Below are 12,550 nucleotides of genomic sequence, written 5' to 3' on the forward strand. Positions count from 1 at the left end.
CGGGGTTGGAGGAAAGCGCAGCCCCAGGGGATGGACTGCTGTGCTGATTGACAGCTGGGAGTTTTGAGGTCGAGGAGCCTTTAAAACAGCGCTGCTTCCTTCTCTCTCATCCAGACCTTCAGCACTCTCACCCCCAACAACTGGCTCACTTTCATTTTGCCAGCAACCCACGAATATAAAATAATTAACACATCATTCCCAGAGTAAACATGGGTTTATTTCCATGATATGAAATATCAAATTAGCACAATCTGTTTTTGTTTTGTGTTGAGGAAACAAGGAGGGTAAACACTGGAAGTAAGTGTTTTAATGCTAAGGTGCGTGTGTGTATTTATGTTTTTAATTCTTTCCCCAATAAACCAAACCGAGCCACTATCATACTTTATAGGTAGTTAGGCTAATGCTCCCCAGCTGAATGCAAGTAAAAAAAAGTTTATTAGGGCATATAAAATGTAATTTACAAATGTCAAAACTGAGAAAAGTTCTGGGCCTCATTGCTGTAAATAGCCCTGTTGTAGCTCTATTTTCTCTGCAAAATGCTTTGTCATTACTGCTTGACATTCCCTGCTTGACCTGGCTGCTCAGCTTGGCCGTTCCCACTGCCTTTGTGTCAGTGTTTGTTCTGCCCCAGAATGAAGGGGTTCGGCCGGCCAGATCTGACCCAAATGAGTAGCGTCCTACTTCTCTGAGAGCTATTTAAGACATTTCTGGTGTTGGAAATTGCAGGCCGGAGAGATAGAGATAGAAGGGGAGTGAAACAGAAAGAAGATATTTACTATGTGTAAGGTCTCATGCATGACGTGGGAAATGTGTGTGTGGCTCCGCCAGTGAGGGAAGGGTACCGTTTTCCAGGATTTAGTCCGTGACTCGCCCTAGAAGATGCGCTCAATTTGCTTTTCAAATGAGGCGTGAAGAGCGCGAGCATGTGCCTCTCGGTGTGACGCTATACATTTTGACGTGCACGCTTATGTGTGTGTGCGGCAGGGGCAACGCTTTGTTTTCTCAGCGCTCTGACGTGTGTGGACAGTCGAGCGCACGGCCCACTAAGTGCTCTCTCACAGGCAATGTGTTACATGGCTGCCTGTGCTGCTGTTCGTAATTGAATAGACACAGCAGCTCCTCTCAGCGAAGGATCCCAGGCCCTCCGCTCCCATCAGGCTGCTGAGTATAACTTCCCAGCCCTTCACTGATGATTCATTGTTTACTGATTATTTCTGCTAAGCGAGAACGCAGACTCTACGCCCTCATGCCAGCTCCACATGCCCCCCAACCTGGCGTCTCACTTCCCATCGGCCAGTTTCCATCCCAGCGCCTCTTTTGGCGCCTTACCTCAGCTCTGTAGCCCAGGATGTAAGTCCAGGTGTCCAGGATGAGTGCTGGTGACCCGCTGTGCCCGAGCAAGATGTATAGTCTGTTGATTGTTTTCCATCAATCTGTCCAGGAAGAATGGATCGCTGGCCAGGCGTTGTGAGCGGCGCTCTCAGTTTCACACGCCACAATGGAAGGAAAACCTGCACGGCATGGGGGAGACAGGGAGGGAGAGATATGGAGTGTGATAGTGGTGGTGAGACTCTGCAACATAGCAGTGATCCTTCATGTCCTCTGATCATTTAATGAGATATTTCTGCAGGATGACTTTAATTTTTTTTCAGAAAAACATAAATAATACTTCGACATCTATCATGGCTATTTAGTACCCATATCATTATTTTCAAGTTTAACCATCTGCTTATATATGAGTTTTGTGACATTGAGCTTGACTAATATGAGCTTTAATGTTAGGAGACAAAAATAAATCTTAAAGGAAGTATCTCTGGCGTAATTAAACGTAAAGCAGCCACGTCAACAATCAGACAATTATGGTCAACAGCATGGTTTGATCAAAGAGATGATATGTTCTTGCATTTCTAATATATTCTTTTTACTTTGCATTAATCATGAACAAATGAGACCCAAGCACATGTCACTGTTTCACTTCAAAAAGCCGAGCCGAATTTAAAGGCCTTTGTTTGTGTTTATGTAACTGATGAGGGGAGACAAAGTAAGGCGTAGGCAAATCGACTGAGACACTTTGTTGTTTTACACCGCCTCACCCCCTTTGTGTGTGCGCGGCTCACGTTGTTTGTTTGTTTACGGAGTGGCTTGACCTCGCTGGGAGGAATGTTCACTCGTTTCCTTTGCTTGTCTCCTAATGTGTTTGTCTCTCTGATTTTCACCATCCACGTGTACCTTGTCCTTTATCTCTCTTTCTCTCTCTACCTGGCCTTCTGTCTGTCATTGGTTCCTCCCACTCAGAACTCTAGATTTAACTCTGAAGGTTTTTCTGGTTAATCACACTTGGAATCTTCCTCCTGCGTTTGAACGCTCTTGCTCGGCAGCGTGTTCTTCCTCGATCTCTGCGTGCGGCACCGGAGAGTCACGCTAATTATCCCAGTTATTGGCTTCTCCGACGCAGACGCATGTGATTTACATGAGGTGACATTCAGTTCAAACGTGCAGACCTTCGCAACCTTTTTCTGGAAAACAATTAACAGCGCCTCTTTCTCTTCTGCCTCCCTCCCTTACCCCTCGTTTTCTCTCTCTACACCACTCCCTCTTTCTCTTCCTCTGGCTATTGTCTTCACACAAACAGGGGAGATTTATTGCCAAAAGAGTGAGGGGTGTGCAGAAAGGTAAAAGCTGTTGGTGTATTGTCTTTAGCAAGTTATTACTTGCTTGTTAATTGACAGAGTAAATCTGTGTAGACTGTAGCCTTAAATCAAAAAACCTAGTCCATGCTCTCTTTCTGCCACTGACCCTAGACAATTAAAAAACCCACTATAACACACTTGTAGTGGTGGACATGTAACCCACACACACATGTTCAAACACAAAGGCAAACTTACAAGCGTGCCGCTAAAGAAGCGTGTCTCTCTTCTGTCATGACGCCCGTGTTAGCATGACAAGATGTTTACACACACAATCACGGCCGCTCTCTGATGAGGGCCAAGATGAAAGGGAGATGAGAGGAGGAAGAGGAGGCAGAGACGTGACGGTATGGACTGCTTTTCAGTGTTTGACAGGAGGACAGTTGTAACAGTACCCCACTGAGAGCCAAGAGAGACACGTAGAGAGATACATCCTCGACATACAGGGAGGAACATATACCTGGAGGAAATTCTTCTGAAAAGGAAAGAGGTTTTTTTTGTTCTTTTTTTTTCTTCATTCTTGAATGAGGCGTAAAACAATTAGATCCACCCGTTTCCCCTTGTCCCGCAGTGTGGATTACAAATGAGCAAACCTGGCATTTATCACATCACTACAAACATTTATTAAAGCCGGTTCCCCTCTAAAGCTGCAGAGATAACAGTGGGTAATTGCAGAGACTGGCTCTATTAGTTAAGTATGCCTAATGTCACTGCCTCAGAGCATTAGTGGACGCCGTAGTATTATGTTCCTGCGCTCATTACCACCCCACTCCCCTTCAAACAGATACACACATATTCACACACCCTCTCCCCCTCCATTGACCCTGCAGCAGGAGTCTGTGCCACTCTAATGAGAAATGGAAAACACTACTCCGCAAGCTCCAAGATACACACACGCATACGGACACACACACACATGCTCGGCGGGAGCCATTACAAGGGGACAGAGGGGTACAACAGTATAATCACACACGCCCAGGGAAACAATTGTGCCGTTATCAGAGTGATCACATTATAAAAGTTTAATAAACACCAAACGGCCTAATGGTGAATTAGCCTGCATCTGCCCTGTGTTGTGCCAGGCTATAATTAGTGATTTAACAGAGACAAACAAATGTTTTTAGTCACAGATTTTCACAGTCAACCCGTTTTCTGGTGAATTATTCGGCTTGTCCAGAATCAAAAGAAAACACACAGCCGGTGTTGATTTGTGAGGGTTTTTTTTTTATTCCACAAACTTGACTCGAAGACACCAAAAAGTCACACAAAACACACAGTCACTGAGAGAAGAGTTTGGCTCAAGCCCCAGTCTGGTTTTCTAAGTGCCACTTGAGATGTGTATGGAGAGAGGCGGATGGGTGCTTGAGATTGTTGAGGAGGAGGAGAGAGTGAAGGAGGGAGGCGGGTGGGACAGAAGAAAAGAAACAGGAAGAGATGGCGTGGAATAAGTCAGTCAAGAGGAGGGGGGGCAGGACTTCTATCCCCATTCTCTCCTGGGCAAAATGAGCAGTTGTGTGTCTATTTTGATACGTTTGTGTGTGTGTGCATTTCTGTGTGGTCAAATCGATGACAATCTATAATTTACAATCACAAGGACCTATCACTTTTTATAGGGCCTCCATCCCCGCTCATCAATATTACATCAGGACCCAGACTCTCAGTGTGAGGGAGCAGGAGGGCGAGAGTACGGCTGGGGAGAGACAATATGGCTTTGGTCCAGTGTGTGTGTGTGTGTGTGTGTGTGTGTGTGTGTGTGTGTTTGTGCGCGGGTGCTCGCCAGCTGAGTGACAGTTTAGTATTGATCTGCGGGAGGCCCTGGTGTCATTAGACCCAGTATGGACCAGCAGGCACACATGGAGGTCAGGGCACGGAGTTTGTGTGTGTGTGTGTGTGTGTGTGTGTGTGTGTGTGTGTGTGTGTGTGTGTGTGTGTGTGTGTGTTTGGGGGGGAAGCAGAGTGGGAGGATGAGGGCATCTGCTGAGGTTGTATAAAACATCGCTTCCAGCATACACAAATGTGCAAGCGCATACCCACCTTGCATGTGTGTTGGTGCGCGTCTGCATCTGTACGACTGCTTTTGTGTGTGTGTGTGTGTGTGTGTGTGTGTGTGTGTGTGTGTGTGTGTGTGTGTGTGTGTGTGTGTTATGGAAAGAGAAGCATCAACAGGCTGTCAATCAAGCTCTGGCCACAGCCTGTCACTCGATAGAGCTCGTCCGGGGGAGAATGGGAGTCCCTGGGACCCTGGGTGGAGGAAGGAGGGGAAGTGGAGGAAGCAGGGAGGAGGTCTGTCTGTCTCACTGACTCGGGCTTGATTTGATATTTGATACCGAGCATGTGGCATTTGAATGCAAATCTATTTTGATTGTCCCACCGTCTGATAGGGTTAAGAGGAATCTATAGGGGATATGTATGTGCATCGGAGAGAGACACACACATACAAAATGATGCAGAGAATTATTCAGACGGATTATATTACTCACCGATTCACTTGGCATGAGGCGTTTTACTCTCTAAAAGCAATAAAAAGATATTTAATCAGAATAAATATATAACATAATGGGTCGGAGGTTACTAAAATGTTTTGTGCAGTGATTGTTCCCCCCTTTGTGGATAAAGTAGTTCCCTTTTATGTGGAAAAAATGGGCTATGTATGTATACATCCTGAAAATGTGAGCAGGATAATTATTTCCCCCGCATGCATGTAGAGGATTGTGTTTTAAAAGCAAGCATGCCAAGTGGGCAGACAGACAGAGAGATAGACGGGCGGATAAAGCGGGTATTACTCCAGTATGGAAATGCGAGGCTCAGTTCCCTCCCAATTAGAGCAGTGACTTCTGAAATGCCATAATACCCATTAATTAGCAGGCTGCTATTTTCTCAGTGATATGGCTAATTAGTCTGCGAGGCTCACACTATCTGGACCATTATTATTGGGCTGAAGCCATGCAAACACACTCACGTACACACACTCATGTTCCTGTTGATGCGCAAGCACCAGCATATAAATACCGTACAGAGATACACATGCAGCACACATTTTCGTAAAAATTTCCCACAGTTGAGTGACCCTCATTTAAGTGACGCCATTATACGCTTCAGTGGCAGCATAGCACAGCATGAGAGAGATAATGGTGAAGAACGGGAGGTTGGTTACAGACTGACCGCACTCTTTATCAACTATATGCTCCTCATAATGTGTTATTATACGCGGATAAAACAGTAGCAGTGCTCGTCCCCCCTGTGAGGAACAGCAAGGAAACGTTTCAACCCCCTGTAATGACTGTGTGTGTGTGTGTGTGTCTCTACGCCTCGACAGTCCATCAGTGTCTCCCGCCGGACAGACAGGCCACTGACACAGCACCACGAGGCCAGGGAACCTTTTCAATCACTCCCTCACTTTTCCCTCTCTGTCAGGTGGCAGAAAGGCGTGATTGATCTGTTGTTTCGCCACGGCGGTAAATGAGTGGAAACAAGTTGTGTTGGGTTAAAAAAAAAAAAAAAAAGGAAGATCTGGCATGTGTGACAACCACTTTCATAAGTTTATTAATCATCTTCATCAATATTGCAGCCTTGGACCTGCTGTTGGTTGTCATGCAACGTGTGTGTTTGCATGCATGCGTGTGAGTGTGTGTTCGCACCCATCGCAGCCCGATGAACTTCATAAGTGTCCCATCACCACTTTAATCAAATTACTTATGAACCAAAATTGACAGTTTTCATTAATTATAAAGGATTATTCTAATTGCGATTCAAATTTATTCATTTAGAACAGACGGCATTCAGTAATGTTTCAGGAAATTTGCATATTAAATGGAGAGGGTAGGCCATTAGCTATGCTAATATATGCATGATTCCTTATTTTGTGATTGGTGGGCCATATGTAGCAGGCTTGGGGTGTGCAGGTGAGGAATCTAGAAGGAGCTGTAATATGTTTGATAAACACTGAGGCCAAAACACACATGTGCACATGTCCACACACACACATACACTCGCTCACACCAGCAAAAGCACACGTCTCTGTTCAGTATCAATCTCCCTCCGTCACACACACTCTCTCTGTCCTTGCCTTTTCTCGGTCTCTCCCACTCTCTGGCTCCACATTCCTCCCTCAAGACCCATCGGAGGGGACAACTTTTCACCCGGGAACATACACGGCACACTAATTAAGTTTCTGATTTCTGATCCTGCTGCATTTAGAAACATAACCTTGAGCCTGTGCACAGTCACAGTCATAGTTATGATTTAATATGGTGCTTAAATGGAACAAAAAGAAAGAACTATCGCAAGCAGGACATTCATCCCCACAATGTATGGTGCTGGTCCCGGGTTGACACAATGCTCTTTATCAAGCTATATATAGTCGATGCATTATGCATTAAATGTAACATGTGCTTAAATCAACACTATTCAATATGAATACATCAGTCTTCAACTAAGGTGGAGAGGAGAACAGTTAGGCTAAATGACTGCGCAGGGAGGCATGCAGGCGGAGGCATAAGCACGTGGTCACACACACACATGGTCACACACACCCGGTCACACACACCCTTCGGCTGTGTGGCGGCGTCTACCCGGGCTGATGACAGGGCCATTATTCACCGGTCAGTCCCACGAGGGCAGGGCTTGGGCTGGACAGGGTAGCAGAGTGTCCCAGCATGGCAGGACAGCGCTGAGGTGAGAGGGACCAGGACCTTCATTACTCTCATGGTCTGGGGGCCTGGAGCTTTTCTCCCCCTCTCTCACTCTCTTTGTCTCTGTCTCCATCAGATTAATGGGCCAGGCCCCGACAGAGGAAGTGTTTCAATCAGCACCGCCTGCCAAGCTTGTCCATCACCCAGACAGCCTCTTATTTATCATGGCCTTGATACACACACGCATGCAGAGATGTTTATTTAGTTGTGTTTCCCCCCCCCAGGTGCTCTGGTGTAAAGCCAGGCCACAGGTAGCGATGTTATCAGGCTACAAGTTGTTCAACCCCAGCACTCGTTTCTCCCACATTCCTCCGAGCAGCAGAGATCTCATTGCCTGTCTTTCAATGCTCGCCGCACCATTTCTCAGTTGAATTTTGAATGATCCTTTTTCGGATGAAATGGATGAAACACAATCGGTTAAGTGTCTCTGGGACTTCTGTCCCCAAGCTGGGACTGGAGCTCTGGCTCCGGGGGAAGCGAGGAGCGATCCCTCCCAAGTGGCACTGTCCCTCAGCGGCAAAGGCACAGCGCCGATCCTCCATGACCCATCGTCTCCCTCCTCCAGGGTCCATTTGTTCTAAGAAATATTTAACAACGGAGCAAATTCAGCTGACATGACATGAGCAGATAGAGACGTAGAGGAGGATGGGGCGATGCACGAAGCGAGCTGGAAATGAATTTTTCAGCGCTGTGAGATGTTCTATTTGAATAAATCATGACACTTAAGATAGACATGAGGGCAATATAGAGGTGCTCGCTGCTACTTTGAGGAGTAGCACTCCAAAGGAATGGAGGCGAAGTGTGTGTGTGTGTGTGTGTGTGTGTGTGTGTGTGTGTGTGTGTGTGTGTGTGTGTGTGTGTGTGTGTGTACACGTACACATTGCTGTGTGTTCAATATGTGTTTTGGCATGTTTTTCTTTTATGTTTCGTGTTTTTTAGTCAATCTTTGTCTCTGTGTCTGATATTAGAACGGCATGTTGAACTGGATGTGTCTACGAGTAAACTGGGCCACTGCAGCCGGTTACAGCCTGGTGTCAGAGGCTCAGGGCCAGGCCCAGAGACAGACCTGGTTCTGGATTATTAATGTCCCCCCCTGTGGAGCCAGGCCCCCTCCCCCACCCAGTGCCCCTCTACACCCCTGGGGTCAGCCTGCATGGCTCCTGGTGCAAGGCCCCCCTCATAAATCTCCCTAAATTAGTGTGTGTATGTGTGTGCGTGCCTCCACGCTTAAACATATACTGCAGGAAGGGAGACAGGTCACCACGAAAACAAGCCATTCAGGCTCTTGGCTGAAGTGGCAGTGATGCATAGCGGAAAGAGCGAAGGAAAGAATTGCAGAGAAAAGAAAGAGAAGTGAAACACACAAGGGGAGGTAAAGAAAATACACAAAACAGGACTTGAGGAAGATATTTGGTTCTCTGAGAGCGCCAGACTTCACTTTCATTTTAGTCGCCTATTTCTCACTTATTTCTCTTCCGCTATAACATTATATTTGCCTACAAATATTTACACTTAATTTGAACTTGGCTCTGACTTCATCAGGTTGGATTTCCTGAACAAATGGTGATGTTTAATTGCCGTTGTGCGGGGGTCTTCCATTCCTATACCTGCCTAGATTAGTTCAACATGTCCCACGGTGGTAACAGGCGTGGGGAAGTGCTGTTGTGTCACTTAGTTAACCCCCGAGACAAATGGCTCCCCTCCGGAGCACACTGAATTACACACCTCATGAAGCATATTAGGAGGCAGACACAGTGCTTTTCTTCTGGAGATGATCTGTGAGGCAGAGATGGATGGAGGGAAAGGGAGAGGGCTGAGTTATGGCATCACCCACAGCCATTTTTACAGCGCATCGACATCAGAACAAAACAACAGAGAGGCGGGGCAAGGATAAAGAAATGAGGCAGAAAGATATACAGCACAACGTGTAACAAAAGGCTGAACAGATAAATAAACTAGAAGTACTTGGGAAGATAAAAGCGCACAGTTCAGAAGTTATCTGTGTTGAAATTGACAAGGAAAACAACTCTTTACCTCATTTGTTGCTAATGTAGGAAAATTATTAGAAAATATAACAGAATTGTCCCTCGGAGGCTTCCTTGCAGTTAGCTAATCGCTTAGACAATCTTTATCTCCACAGTAATAATATTTAGATGCTACAGGGATTACTTAAAAGTTGTGTTATAATTGCTTTCCTTGTTTTGTTTTTTATGCAGAGGGTGATTTTGTGTTTAATTGCTCCAATGTGACAAATAATGCCCGTTATGATGTGATGAAAGTGTGAGATCATTAAATTACTACGGCGACCGGCTGTATTTGTTTATTCGTTGTTTTTTTCCCCTGCTACAAATGTACGCCACGAGGCTTCAAGAGGCCAAGCAGTTATTTACACAAATTCACTTCCACAGCCATTCCTGGATTTGGGGGTAATTACGTGAGAGCGAAATGGTTTTATTTCATTTAATCCGAGCCCGCGCTGCAATTTGCTGTGGTAATATTCGTAGCTGTGGAGCCTGCACAGTAAAACAGCTTGAAACCAGCAAGAGTCTCAAAAACAAACAAGGTAGAGGGGCAATAATCAAAACAACCTATGCAGAAGACAACATTTTCCATAGACCTACCAAAACTTTTTGTTTTAAGATAAGATACAATTGAAGTAGATCATTAATCATTTTATCTCACTAGATATTAATGTGCTGTTCCAAAGCTTTGTCCACATCTCCACAAAGTCACACTTTAGGTAAGTATTGGGTGTTTTAAAGTGGACCTATCATGCTATATTTGAATAATATATTGTAGGGCCATACCTATATAAAACATGTCTGTGAAGTTTTTTTTCAAAATACCAAACATATCAGGCATTTTAGCCATGCTTCATTTCGCTCTATTTGCTGTATTCCAGCCCTGTTTTTGCAAGGGCTGATTCTGTGGCAAATGAGCTGCAGCTGACCACGCCCCCCTGCAATGCTGTTACCATGCCACGCAACCTCTCATTCCCCTGATAGGTGAAGAGTTGCCCATATAGGCGGAGCTCCTTGTTTCTGACGTCAGAACCATTTCAAATCTGTATCAGTCTGTATCAGATCCGTTGCAGACCCATTTTTAGAGATTTGGGTATGGAAGAAAAGAGAGAGGGTTGTGTTTTCTGACACTTGGTGGGTTCCCTGACACACCGGGGTAACATATTCATGTATAAAAGACGTACAAAAGTGCATTTTGCATGATAGGTCCCCTTTAACTTTAAAAATCTGTTTAAATGAACTCATTTGGAATACCGGGTGGTGTCGTTAAAGAGGAATTTATTGGATAACGTTATGGGGGTCCTTCTGAAAAAGGGATTTTAAAGACAACATGACTAACAGAGCAACATTCTTAAAATCACCTTTTTCATTGATTAAAAAGCGAGGAAAACATAATAATAGAGAGCTGAACTGAGCAAACGAGGGAATTACAGACTATCCTCAGATATCTGTCCATATTTACTGGTCAGCTGTCAATCAGATTATCCATAAATCCTTATGGTAATCTCTTTGCTATTGCATATCAACACGCACTGCTCTTCATCCACCCCCCTTCCCCATACACCCACACTCTGTTGATCCATGTAAATGTGTGCAGCGGTGATTCCAGGGAAGATGATAGAGCACAGAGGAATCAACATGCTGCAGTTTTGTAATGTTTTCCGTGCAGCTGACACCTTAAGTCGTGTAAATAATGAATCAGATGATTCACGCGTGCAGGAGGTCGAGGGGACACTCTGACATATGGCTAAGCGAATGAGGCATGCTGACTTTTTCGCACTCGATATCTCGGTAGAGTCTCACTTTCCCCTTTTCCTCCACCGCCTCCTCTCCAACCCAAACTCTAATATTTAACCCCCTGATTTTGTCACCTCTGACTGTGGTGACCCCGACTTTCCTCTAGCAACTTATCCATCATCCGTCCATCGTGAATACCTCAGAGGAGGACAGTTGGGGAAGAGAGCGGAGTCAATGAATAAAACAGGAGGCGCGCGGTGAGTTAGGTGGAGTATGTTAGACAAGTGGATGTGGTCCACAGCTGTCTGTGAGGCTGCTCTCTGACCTCGAGGAGATAAGAAAGTTGGGAGACCCTCAGCCTGTGGGGTCCAACAGCCACTGTGGAAAAAAAAGCCTCCATCTCTGTGCTTCATGAATTATTGAGGAATTGGCCTACAGCTTCTAAAATATACAGGAGGGTGGTCTGTCTCTCCTTTCGGATTTCACGTACTCTCCACCTCGTCCGTCCGTCTATCTTTCTATCATTTCTTTCTCTTCTCGCTTTCTACTTCACTCCCTCTTTTTCCCTCTCTCCTTTCTCTCATTCAGATTTAGCCTCTTGCGCCAGAGAGATCATAAATCAGAACACAAACAAAGAAGAAAAAAAAGAGCGCGGCAGAGAAAGACAGTTTGTTATTCACATCATAAGAGGCTTTCTCTTCCTCACTTGAAGAAGAGAGTCTACCACTAACCAGCTGTCATGCATTTAAAAGTTGTCAGGGATAAATGCACGAGTTCTTGTGTTACATCATATACTTGTAATGTGCACAGCAGTGGGCTGGCCCTTGAAATGAGACAGAACTCTGGTCTGTCCATTTATCTTCTCTGCTCTCTTGTTTTTCCACTTTTTTTGTTCTTCCCTGTTCTCGATGAAGCAATTGTCCAAGGCACGTTGCTGCTTACTGTGTTTCTCTTGACATGTCTTTTCTCTGTGTGTGTGTGTGTGTGTGTGTGTGTGTGTGTGTGTGTGTGTGTGTGTGTGTGTGTGTGTGTGTGTGTGTGTGTGTGTGTGTGTGTGTGTGTGTGTGTGTGTGTGTGTGTGTGTGTGTGTGTGTGTGTGTGTGTGTGTGTGTGTGTGATGCGTTTGCTCGTGCATGATTATATCTAAGTTAGATATAATCATGCACGAGCAAACGCATCACACACACACACACACACACACACACACACACACACACACACACACACACACACACACACACACACACNGAGGTTATGCTGTAGCTACTATGCAGCATAGTGTTGCCATTCCTGCCTCTCTCAATCTCAGTGTGAGGGACCAAATCAAGAGCACCTGCCATGCATTATTAATAGGCTGAGATGGCAAGTATGGCTACCCACATCAATACTTAATGAGGGAGGGAGGGGGGAGGGA

General features: G+C 45.4%; 1 protein-coding gene across 1 annotated transcript in view; it reads left to right on the top strand.

The window, feature by feature from the left end:
• The window catches only part of LOC104958174 (transcription factor COE1-like), a 50,290-nt gene that overhangs the window by 11,980 nt on the left and 25,760 nt on the right, over positions 1–12,550 (top strand). The gene's annotated exons all lie outside the window — the stretch shown is intronic.

The sequence above is a fragment of the Notothenia coriiceps genome, unplaced genomic scaffold (genome assembly GCF_000735185.1).
Source record: "Notothenia coriiceps isolate Sejong01 unplaced genomic scaffold, NC01 NC01_scaffold00028425, whole genome shotgun sequence".
Lineage (NCBI taxonomy): Eukaryota > Metazoa > Chordata > Actinopteri > Perciformes > Nototheniidae > Notothenia > Notothenia coriiceps.